General features: G+C 39.9%; 1 protein-coding gene and 1 pseudogene across 7 annotated transcripts in view; one reads left to right on the forward strand and one right to left on the reverse strand.

Moving 5' to 3' along the window:
- The window catches only part of DIAPH3 (diaphanous related formin 3), a 569,530-nt gene that overhangs the window by 63,066 nt on the left and 493,987 nt on the right, over positions 1-12,477 (reverse strand). The gene's annotated exons all lie outside the window — the stretch shown is intronic.
- On the forward strand, positions 10,649-10,980 carry LOC112578505 (annotated as a pseudogene).

Here is a 12,477-nt window from a genome sequence, read left to right on the forward strand (position 1 = left end):
CACCACTTGTTGAAGATACTGTCTTTTTTCTACTGTATGTTTTTGCCTCCTCTGTCAAAGACAAGGTATCTGAATGAGAACATATCTTTTGTGTTTTTCATATTTTTATTTATTTATTTATTTATTTTTGTTTTTCATATTTTTAATGAATAACTTTTATTTCAGAGTGAGCCTGTAATTTTATAGAATCATTGGTTTTAACATATTTACTTTTATTAAGTTGGTCTTTTTGAAAAATAGCAGATGGATGACAGTTAAGGTAGAAAACTTGGGCTGAGAAAATTACGATATCTGCAAACACTTTTATTTCAAAAATAGTCATTATTTTTATTTCAAATGTACTCTCTACATTTAAAGTTAGTTAAAAAATGATATAACACACGATAATCAAAACTGCAATTTGAAAAAGGCATGAAATTTACAAGGAAGTAGATTAGGATATATTAATAAAATGATAAAGGACAGAAATGGTATGGACCTAACAGAAGTAGAAGATATTAAGAAGTGGCAGGAATACACAGAAGAACTGAACAAAAAAGATCTTCACAATCAAGATAATCACAGTGGTGTGATCACTCACCTAGAGCCAGACATCCTGGAATGTGAAGTCAAGTGGGCCTTAGAAAGCATCACTATGAACAAAGCTAGTGGAGGTGATGGAATTCCAGTTGAGCTCTTTCAAATCCTGAAAGATGATGCTGTGAAAGTGCTGTACTCAATATACCAGCAAATTTGGAAAACTCAGCAGTGGCCACAGGACTAGAAAAGGTCAGTTTTCATTCCAATCCCAAAGAAAGCTCAAACTACCGCACAATCGCACTCATCTCACATGCTAGTAAAGAAATGCTCAAAATTCTTCAAGCCAGGCTTCGGCAATCAATACGTGAACCATGAACTTCCAGATGTTCAAGCTGGTTTTAGAAAAGGCAGAGGAACCAGAGATCAAATTGCCAACATCTGCCGGATCATTGAAAAAGCAAGAGAGTTCCAGAAAAACATCTATTTCTGCTTTATTGACTATGTCAAAGCCTTTGACTGTGTGGATCACAATAAACTGTGGAAAATTCTGAAAGAGATGGGCATACCAGACCACCTGACCTGCCTCTTGAGAAACCTCTATGCAGGTCAGGAAGCAACAGTTAGAACTGGACATGGAACAACAGACTGGTTCCAAATTGGAAAAGGACTACGTCAAGGCTGTATATTGTCACCCTGCTTATTTAACTTATATGCAGAGTACATCATGAGAAACGCTGGGCTGGAAGAAGCACAATCTGGAATCAAGATTGCCAGGAGAAATATCAATAACCTCAGATATGCAGATGACACCACCCTTATGGCAGAAAGTGAAGAGGAACTAAAAAGCCTCTTGATGAAGGTGAAAGAGGAGAGTGAAAAAGTTGGCTTAAAGCTCAACATTCAGAAAACGAAGATCATGGCATCTGGTCCCATCACTTTATGGTAAATAGATGGGGAAACAGTGGAAACAGTGTCAAGACTATTTTTTTGGGCTCCCAAATCACTGCAGATGGTGACTGCAGCCATGAAATTAAAAGACGCTTACTCCTTGGAAGAAAAGTTATGACCAACCTAGATAGTATATTGAAAAGCAGAGACATTACTTTGCCAACAAAGGTCTGTCTAGTCAAGGCTATGGTTTTTCCAGTGGTCATGTATGGATGTGAGAGTTGGACTGTGAAGAAAGCTGAGCGCTGAAATACTGAAGCTCTTGAACTGTGGTGTTGGAGAAGACTCTTGAGAGTCCCTTGGGCTGCAAGGAGATCCAACCAGTCCATTCTGAAGGAGATCAGCCCTGGGATTTCTTGGGAAGGAATGATGCTAAAGCTGAAACTCCAGTACTTTGGCCACCTCATACGAAGGGTTGACTCATTGGAAAAGACCCTGATGCTGGGAGGGATTGGGGCAGGAGGAGAAGGGGACGACAGAGGATGAGATGGCTGGATGGCATCACTGACTCGATGGACGTGAGTCTGAGTGAACTCCAGGAGTTGGCGATGGACAGGGTGGCCTGGAGTGCTGCGATTCATGGGGTTGCAAAGAGTCAGACACAACTGAGCGACTGAACTGAACTGAACTGAATAAAATGATAATTCAATGCTCAAAAAAGTATGGAATTCAACTTTCACTGAATTTGAACTCAATCCTTATCCAAACATTGCTAAAGAAACAAGGATAAAGGAATAATAAAGAACTTGTTCAACTAACAACATGGCTAGAAACATGGGACGTGAATGCTGGCTCTTTCTCTTCTGAGTTGTGAGTGTGGGACAGTCTAAGTTTTAGTTTTTTTATCTGAAAAATGAAGAGAAGGCTGGCTCTCATCATCTCACGATAGTAATTACTAAATGAGATAATGCATCTTAGCACAGTGCCTGATCTATAAACTAAGAACTTAATGTTAGCTATTATTATCATTATATTTAATTTCTTAAACTTGTTTACTACATCTTTTTTTTTGAAATTTTCCTCCACACAAACTATTCAAAAGAACAAATTAACAAAAATAATTAAAATAAAGAGATTATTCACACTGAGCTCTGAATTTTGCCTGAAAGTTTTTAAGCAACACAGTTACAGAGAACAAAGCTCTACTATGAAATCAGTTTGTTCTGTCAAGAAGACAAAACGCTCAGAGGATGTAATTGAACAACTGTAAGGCACCCTGGCCAAGAAGCGGGGCTTTAACATGCTCTTTAAAGTACATGCAAGTGAGCACTGTTCTTTCCATTTTAATATAGACTTTCCACCCCTAAATTGACTTTCTGCAATAGTTAGATAATTGTACACTTTTAAGTCACTTTGTCCGTGTTCTTGAAATGTGAAAGTAATTCAGGATTGAACTCATAAAATACACTCTCCAAGGTCCAAGTTTAAGAGAGCACAGTGATTTGTTTCTTAACAATAGAGCCCAACTAAATTTAAGAACTCCTTTGTACTGGACAGTCCTTGAAGCTTTGAGTGTCTTCTTATCCACAGCCCTTCTGAGAGGAAAGCAGCCAAGGGCGGTTTTGTTGCCATCGTCAACTACCAGCACGCCTCACCTCATGATCCACCGTCTGCTCTTCCCTCCCGCCGCATCACACTGCCCACAGCCTCAAAGACTTCTTTTCCTGCTCTCACGACATCACCCTTCAGATCAGATCACATTACCCTTACCCCTATATTATTTCTCATGATAGATTACTAAGCCCTTGACTTATGCCATGGAATCCTCAGGACAACTCATGAAACATATTAGAAATAGGGAAGTCAAAGCACAGAGACTGTTAGAATAGTTTTTGGCCTATGTTCACATACTTGGTGAATGGGAAAGTCAGAATTTTACATTTTAATAACTGCAAAACACAAGTTCTTTCCATGGCCCAGTGTATCACTGGCATGAATCTAATGCTAAAAAAATATTTGTTGCATAAACAGATAAATACAAGTCACCACATTTTGGGTCATAAAGCAGTGGTGATGGGTCCTGGACAACTGGCAGGAGACTCTGACCTATAGGATATTGTAGACTTGCTAAGTATCTAGCTCATCCTGTAAATTCCTCTTGTGGGACAATGAAACACACAGAGAGTACAGGAACACTGAACTCGAGGGCCAGAGCGAAGGGAGACGGTTAAAGGCGTAGTGAAGACAGCCAGTGTAAACATAAGCCACACAGCTCAGAGGTGTTCTATCTGCGGGTAATGACCACAGAACAGATGGAGGGAGAGACAGGGACACCTTAACTGGAGGGCCTGGCGCCTCGGGCTATACTGTCCGAACAGCATTCTGTCCGGCAACAGCAAGTGGCTGACTGATGCGGTAGCTGGCACCACGCTCTCTCAAGTCTTTCTTTCTTCTCTAACCAAGCCCTGATCCATTTCTCAGGGAACAATAGTCGAATCCATGTGCTCATGTCACAGGTTCATTCCCCACATACGGTTCCTGACTGTGTTCCATGTTCTCTTTCTGTCCTCTCTGCTTCAATTCTGGTTCGCCCTACCACCATCTCCTGTCTAGGTCCTGAGATGTCGGTCAGTCTCCATCTCTTCTCCACATGCCTGGCCTCCGTCCTCACCATCTGCACCTGGCAAGGATCCACTCAGCTCTCATTTAAACACCTTCTTTGGGGAAGCTCACCTTCAGAGTAGGGTTTGTCCTTCTGTTAGTAAGTCTCCTGTCACTCTCTACCTTTCTAACGTTTGTCACACTGACTTACAAATACTTGTTCAATTTAATGTCCTTATTCCTAGATCATAGGCTCCTTGACAACATTACAGTGTTCATTTTGTTCAATCCTATACTCCAAGTACAGTGTCTGACCCATAAGAAGTATACCATAAATATTTGCTTAACAAATACTGATGACTATCTTCACATAATACATCATCTGCCATATCCCGAAGGTCCCTGCTTTTAGAAATCTAAAAACACATTCAGTGTATGGTCTTAAAGCGTTCACCAGTAGGACTAAGACCCAGTCTGACTCCATGCAGGACTGGCGTCATGGATGTGCTGTGCAGGCTGATCTGGGATGGGGAGGGCAGGGAGTAGGTGACTCCCTTCAGTGTCTAAAGGGGAGCCACCAACAATCAGTGAGTGTAGAATGACCTGATCAAATCTCTGTTTTCAGTAGAAACATTCTGCCGCAGGGGATGGGATAAAGAAAGTAAAGATGTGAAGAAGGGAGGGCACCGGGCTGCGGCAAAAGGCTACGGTGAGGGCTCTTCAGTGGCAGAGACGGCCTCTCCACTGGCCATGGTTTAGTCCTGGCAGAGAAGGCAGCTAAACTGCTGGCAAAGAGCTTTCCTTCCTGAAAGCAGAGACTCAAAAGAAGAGAGCTGTTCCCTAGACCCATGTGTCTTTGGATGTGGGTGTTTGCTGCTGTGATGTCAGTTACCTTGCAAGCATGAATTGATGAGCCCAAGAAAAAACAGCCATGGAGAGCAAAGAAGTCCAAATCCTTGATGACACTGTTGAAGCCTTTACAAAAGTTAAACTAAAAAAGTTTTACTTAAAAGAAAGATGTCAAAATCTTAAACCTCTTTACCTTTTCTCCTGTCCCTCTTCCTTTAATAAGATATCATATCCCCAACTTCACCTTCACAGGGCTCCTTCTCTCAGCCCATCCAAATCAGGATGCTCCAACTTCAAGAGACACATTACTTATTAAAGTGACTTAAACAGGAGGTGTATTTATTACCTTATGCATCAAGAAATCTAAGCTTTCTTAGCTTCATGGGATGGCTGACAAGGGCTCTCAGGGAGCTAGCTGGTATATGCAGAGTATGTAGTCTCATTTTCTAGTATACAATATACAGTTCAATTTTATACTAAAAGTGTTTCTGGTATTCTACCCATCCTGCCCCCCTTCCCCCCCCAAAAAAAACTTCCCCATTTTAAATACAATAAGAAATTAGGGAGACAAATGAGGAGGGGCAGCATGAAATAATTTTCTTTTAACCAAAACTTCTTATAAGTTGAGATGTTTATGTGCCAGAAGCAGGTCCTATTTCCCCACTTATCTATCTATATGAGGCACATGGTTGTCTTCTTTCCTTTCATGCATCCATTATTTGTTACTGCTCACCATATAAACATCTATTATCTAGATGTTAATGGTGGTGGTGCTTTAGTCGCTAAGTCGTGTCGGACTCTTGCCACCCCATGGACTGTAACCTGCAGGCTCCTCTGTCCATGGGATTCTCCAGGCAAGAATACTGGAGTGGGTTGCCATGCCCTTCTCCAAGATGTTAATGAGCACACATGAATTTATCTGTCCTCAAAAAATTATTCATAATTCACCTCCAGAAGATGTCACAAATTATCTGCTTAGCAAAGTTCCCAACAACAAGGTAGGCAATCAAGTATTTGTTTAGCGCACGTGTCCTCTAGCGTTACCCTGTGAGGGTCTGAAGCTCTGTGACAGACTGACAGGGCCTCTGTGACGCGGCGTCTGATTAGAGGGGTGAGGACACGGATCACCGGAGGGCACGGTCTTGCGTCTCGGGCAGACCTTCACTAGATACAAACCCAGTCGCTCACAGAGACCTGAACTTTTCATAGCATTCCTGTCAAACAACAGTTCTGCCTGCACTTGAATCTTAAAACTGGGAAAGAGGTCGGCCCGTCCTAAGGGAGTCAGCCTGTCATTGTACCGTCCCAACTGTGAGAATGGTCTTTAGACTGAGACAAAATCTGTTCCCCAGTTAACAGAGGAGAGGAAGTTCCCACAGACTGTCCCAATTATAGTACTTCTGGGCTTCCCTGGTGGCTCAGATGGCAAAGCAATGCAGGAGATCTGGGTTAGATCCCTGGGTTGGGAAGATCCCCCGGAGGAGGGCATGGCAACCCACTCCAGTATTCTTGCCTGGAGAATCCCATGGACAGAGGAGCCTGGTGAGCTATAGTCCATGGGGTCTCAAGGAGTCGGACATGACTGAGTGACTAAACACAGCACGGCACAGCATTTTGAGAAAAACAGTGGCAGTTTAATGGAATGAAGAGTGACCTGGTGATACAGGATCAGGTATGACTTTGAACAAATCCTACAGACTCTCTAAGACTGATGTTTTCTTTATCTAATATGAGAATGATAATCTTCACCCGCACACTTATTGTAAAAAGTAAATAAGATACCATAAGTGAGCATATACAGTGCTTGCTTCCATGTAAGCATTTTTTAAAGTGTGCATGAAGATAATGACACCACTGAGCACCTCTAAAGATTTGCAAAAGGATGAGAGTGTTTAAAACCTACACTGTAAAGTGGACCAGCCATATTAATATCAATTAGATTTAAAATCTCAATGCACAGAATTCAACAGATAACCCACAAGCAGTGGGTTACAATGGGTAGAGCCATATTATTCTCTTGATGGAAATTTTTATATTGAAATGCATATTCATGATTTCACTTTTCTTAAATTCATGGCAATAATGCTGGACTTGGACATCCAAGAAACATTAATTCAAAACTGACGATAATGAAAACGAAGTTGACAACAAAAATACAGGTTCCTCTCAAGGGCAAGTGCTCTTTGCCAGGCAACATGCATACCAAACTCTTGACATCTGAATAGCTTCAAGTACTCATTGAGACCTTTTGAAGTAGATATTATTATCTCCATTTTATAAATATGATACTGAACATAAGATCGCTTAAACAACTCAAAGAAGGTTTCACTATAAGTGCTGATGGAAAATGTGAAACCTGATCTTGGAAGTTACATTCCCTCTACTAGCTCCTAAACACATAAAATAAGTGGGTCTAACAGAATCATTATAAAATACATTCACTCATTGAACTCTGTTTTAAAAGAGATGAACTATCTAACCACTAGTGGGATGTACTGTGCTGTGCTTAGTCGCTCAGTCGTGTCCAGCTCTTTGGAACCCCGTGGACTGTAGCCCACCAGGCTCCTCTGTCCATGGAGATTCTCCAGGCCAGAATACTGGAGTGGGCTGCCATGCCCTCCTCCAGAGGATCTTCCCAACCCAGGGATTGAACCCAGGTATCCCACATTGCAAGTGGATTCTTTATCGTCTGAGCCACTAGGGAAGCCCAAGAATACTGGAGTGTGTAGCCTATCCCTTCTCAAGGGCATCTTCCCAACCCAGGAATCAAATTGGGGTCTCCTGCACTGCAGGCAGATTTTTTAGCAGCTGAGCTACCAGGGAAGCCCAACAGGGGGATACTTGACTCAAATTATTACCTCATCTCTCCTTTGTGATGATTTTAACTACAGTGACATGGGTGTCTATTAAAAAAATAAAGGTAATAATAATAAATTCTAATTTAATTTAAAAAATTGCACACTGGAGTAACTCTCACAAAATGCACCCAGAAACACAGAACAAATATATTCAAAAGACCAACAAGGGCTGGGATAATTTAAGAAAAAAATACTTAGAACTACTCTGAGTTTGTGAAACAATTAAAAACTCTTATGATCATTAAAATGTTAAAAATGCATAATATATTGGTACAATTTTTAAAATGTCAGTGTTTAACCTATATGCATGGATTTAAGCTGTAAGCACTTAGAGCATCTGTAAGTGCTTCTCAGGGGCTTACTCAACAGTCTGCCCAGACGGAGCCACCTGTCGGCCAGCCACCTTCAGCGCCATCCAGTCATTCACTGGGACAGAACTTGTGGTCTCTGTTGCTTCGTCTAGTTTCAAGTTCTGCATTAATCTGTCGTCCAAGAGCCCAACGTTCCTGGTCCAGCCAAGGCTTTGGGAGAAGTCTTACTTTTTGGCTATGTATTTACTATTAGGTAATGAATGACCATTATATACTGAAAATACTGTATTTATAGAAAAGCCCCCACAAAGCCCATAACGAGGGACGTCCCTGGTGGTTCAGGGTTAAGGATTGCTGTAAACGCAGAGGCCGTGGATCCAGTCCCTGGTCGGGGAAGATCCCATACGCCGCGGGGCAACTAAGCCCGTGAGCCTGTGCGTCACAGCCACTAAGCCCATGTGCTCAGAGCGCCCCCCTCCCCGCCCCCCGCAACCGGAGAGAGCCCACACGCATCACAGGACATCCAGAACGGCCAAGATAAACCAGTAAGGAAGATCTGTAATGACTACATTACGCTTCCAGTTACCCATGCAATAGAAACATTGGTGACTTTTCTCTACAGCCATAACCCACCTCAAAATTACTACCATTGAGTTTACAGCAACCAAGAGAATTATGTATAGGAGGATATATCTTCCAAAGTGCTAGCCTCTGAATTCCAAATGTTTAAAAAAAAGATAATTATTAAAATGGGCAATCCTATATGTCACTAATCATAATGAACTTTTTATCTCTAATCATCGCTGCAGAAATCACTAAACCACAACAGGGAAATTTACCAACAGAAAGAAAGAAAAATCAGTAATTACTGAACTAGCATGAACCAGGTACTAGCCAGATCCTTTATATATTCATTTTTAGACTCATAACAATCTTTTATTGTTGGAGTCACTATTTCAGTGTTACAGTGAGGAAACAGGCTTGAAGGTCAAGGTTATGCTGTTGGCTGCCTTCCTGACATTATGTCACCTGTGGTGAGGAAAAACTCACACTCAACTTTCCTCCCTTTAAAAAGAATAACACTGAACATAAACCACTCTAATAAAATCCTAAACCTTTAGAGAAGGTACTGTGATAAGTCTTGTAATTACAAAGCTAAATTCCTCTTGTTCTAAAGTCTATCTTTGAATAGCTCAAAATCAAATCTGTCTAGCACTTGACAAATCATCCAAATTTTCAAAAATATTGATAGTGTTTTATTCAAGGAAAAACATTATAAATTATAAATACCAGAGTGTTCCTGGCCTAAATAAAACACCCTATCTAATCCTATTCATAGCTACTGAATAGGAAATGCTTAATGAATTAGCTTAATGTGATAAGCCTGTTAAAATGACACCAGGAAGGAAGGAGATCACCATAAGCAAGTTTCCAAAAGTCAGATGGTACTGTCTGCTAATAATCTCTCTTTAAAACAAACTCTTCCACTAATGCATGTACTATATAGTATGTGTAACTGAGAATTTTTGATAGTGAAATGTTGAGAAAGGTGGGAAAAAGTAGTATCTTTTTTTTAAAAAAGTAATTATTTGTGAAATACTTTTGGTAGGCTCTAAGCCAGTACAGTAACCCTTTGAGCTGGTTTTTAATTTTCAGAAAGATTAGAAAGAAAATGAAACTATTATCTCAAGGAGATATTTATACTTATGTTCATTACAGGATTATTCACAATAGCCAAGGTATGGAAGTAACCTAAGTGTCCATCAATGAATGAATGGATAAAGAAAATGTGGCATGTGTATATATACACACACACACACATATGTGTATAAAATATGTAATGTAGTATTATTCAGTCTTAAAAGTAAGGAAGTCCTTCCATTTCATCCTGACATCATGGATTAATCTGCTTATGCTAAGCAGAATAAACTAGACAGAAAGTACTGCATGGAGTCACTTCTCTGTGGATCCAAAAAAGAAAAAAACAAAAATGAAACTCAGAAACAGAGATTAGAAAAGTGGTTACAGTAGTGGGAGGTATGGGTAGGGGAAACAGGGAAAGGTAAAAGGGTGCAAACTTTCAGTAATAAAATGAGTAAGGTCAGAGGATCTAATGTATAATAGGGTGACTACAGTTGATAACACTGTACTGTATAACTATAATCTGCTAAGAAAGCAAACCTTAAATGTTCTTCCCAAAAGAAAGAAAAAAAGAAAAAAACAGGTTGCTCCCGAACAAAAAGGTGAAACACTGTCAGCGAAGCCTGCCTCTGGCTGCTGCTGCCCCTGCTGATGTCCATCCAGGGCACACTTTCGCACCAGCTGCTCATGCCCTATCCACGACAGGCATTTCTTTCAAAGGAGTCCCCTGTAATTCACACTTTTCTCTGCATCTCCTCTTCTTGATGTTGGGGAAAGCTCTATAAAGAGCGAGGACCTTCTGCTCTTATTATTGACTTCTTTCTCCTCCCTGGAGAAACAGAAATGACAGCTAGCACTCTAGGAGCCAAACTGGACGAGGAAGCAGCCTTGAGACTAGAAGCTAAAGGATAAAGACGGTAAGCATAAAGACTGTTAGAGCCAATTCGTCACCCGCATTTCTTCCAACCTGGACCTGGAAGAATGGCTCCTGCAAAGCAGAATGGTGAGAAGGCCTGCCATGAATGAAAGGTGACTGGAGAGCACACCATCAACATTCACAAACACATGCACGGACTGGGATTCCAGACGCACGTGCCTGTGAAGGAGGCAGGCACCCCAGACATGCACAGACACCGGACTCAACAAAGCTGAGCCAAAGGGACAGTGATGTCCCATCCTGGACCCCCGTGTGGTCCTCTAGAAGATGGAAAGAGGATGAAGACTCACCAAACAGACTCTATATGTTGGTTACCGATGTTCTTGTCACCACCTTCAAAAATCGACAGTCAATGTGGATGAGAGCTAACCAGTAACGGTCAAAGTTACACAACTGCAAACAAAAAAGACAGGAGTCCAGTCCCTGATGACACTGTGGAACTTCAGTGTAAGCATCAGACCTTTAAATATCTCTCAGTGAAGTATTTAAGTCAATGATATTTGAGTCTTCTCTTATATGCACTTGAATCTAATCTTAACCAATATGCATTTTTGCTGGGAAGGGGGAAACTGGCTGGTTGAAGGACAGGGGGAAGAGGGACTGCTCACTGTATTTTCTTTAGAAATTCTCAATTTGAACCACGGGAATGATTTACTTAGTCAAAATTAAGTTAAAACAGAGTTTAAAAATTAATAAAAAATAATATCTGAAATATTAGAAACTATTACCATTTAATGAAACCATTTAGGCTTATTATTTGAAAAAATAATTTTTTTTCATAAAAATCTGGAAATAACTTATTTAATAAAAGTGGAAAATGTGATATAAACGTCAGTAGTTTCTTCTGTAAAACATGGAAGTACAATCAGGTCAGGTAACACTGTGCCAATTTTGTACCAAAGGTTCTACATGTGGTTGCTCAAAAATGCTGGCTGAATGAACGAAACACCATAAAATACATCACCATTGCAAGTATTCTTCTCTGTACGTGCCTGACTGTTATCTATAAAACTGAATGTATGAGAAAAACTTTAGACAAACAGAGGAAAATGACTAGAATTTTCAAAGCTTAGCAGAATATAGTTATAGACAGTTATTTAAGCTAGTAAGCAAATATTGTAAGGCCATTTATTTATCTGCCCCAATAACTCATTTTCATTGACAGACTAGCATATGTAACAAACCAAGTGAAAATTTAAGAAGAATTTATGTGGGGTGGGATATAGGGTTGCTATTAAAGAAGTATTGTAGGAACTTAGCTTTAATTCCCATAATTTTTATCCTATTAAAGCAATCCAAAAGAATGCAACTTACTAACTGTATACTTGGCTGAATTTTCATACTGAAAAATTCCATAAATAACTCTTTAACCATCTATATAAGTTGAGAATTTTGATTTATATTTTACATTCTTACTATGATACATCTTTTTTGGTTCTATTTTTAAAAAATCACCTTTTTCCCAAAAGGATGGATAACAGTTACAACCAATTTATATGAAAATTTGATTAGAAAAGCTCAAATGGAATTTGTAATTAAGCCCTTTTTACTGAATAAATACATGAAATTTGCAAAAGATTGATAGGAATGTATAACTTACTTTGTCAGTTTCATTTTTCATGTCTTGGTAATAAATATTATTTTGATAAATAAAGATGATTTTTATTGCATTTACTGCTCTGTGATTTTCATACAACAATGGTTCCTCAAGTTACATAAAAGGAGGAACCGTACTTTAGTACTCAAACTGTAAACTCGTGGTTCTTTAAAGTTACTGTCAACATATCCACAACTGGGTAAGAATGAAGTGAATCAATGATGTGGGTTTGTTTATTTCCTGCAAAATAAAAATCCTGAGGGAAAAATAGCCCTA

This window comes from Bubalus bubalis, chromosome 13, assembly GCF_019923935.1.
Source record: "Bubalus bubalis isolate 160015118507 breed Murrah chromosome 13, NDDB_SH_1, whole genome shotgun sequence".
NCBI classification, from domain to species: Eukaryota; Metazoa; Chordata; class Mammalia; order Artiodactyla; family Bovidae; genus Bubalus; species Bubalus bubalis.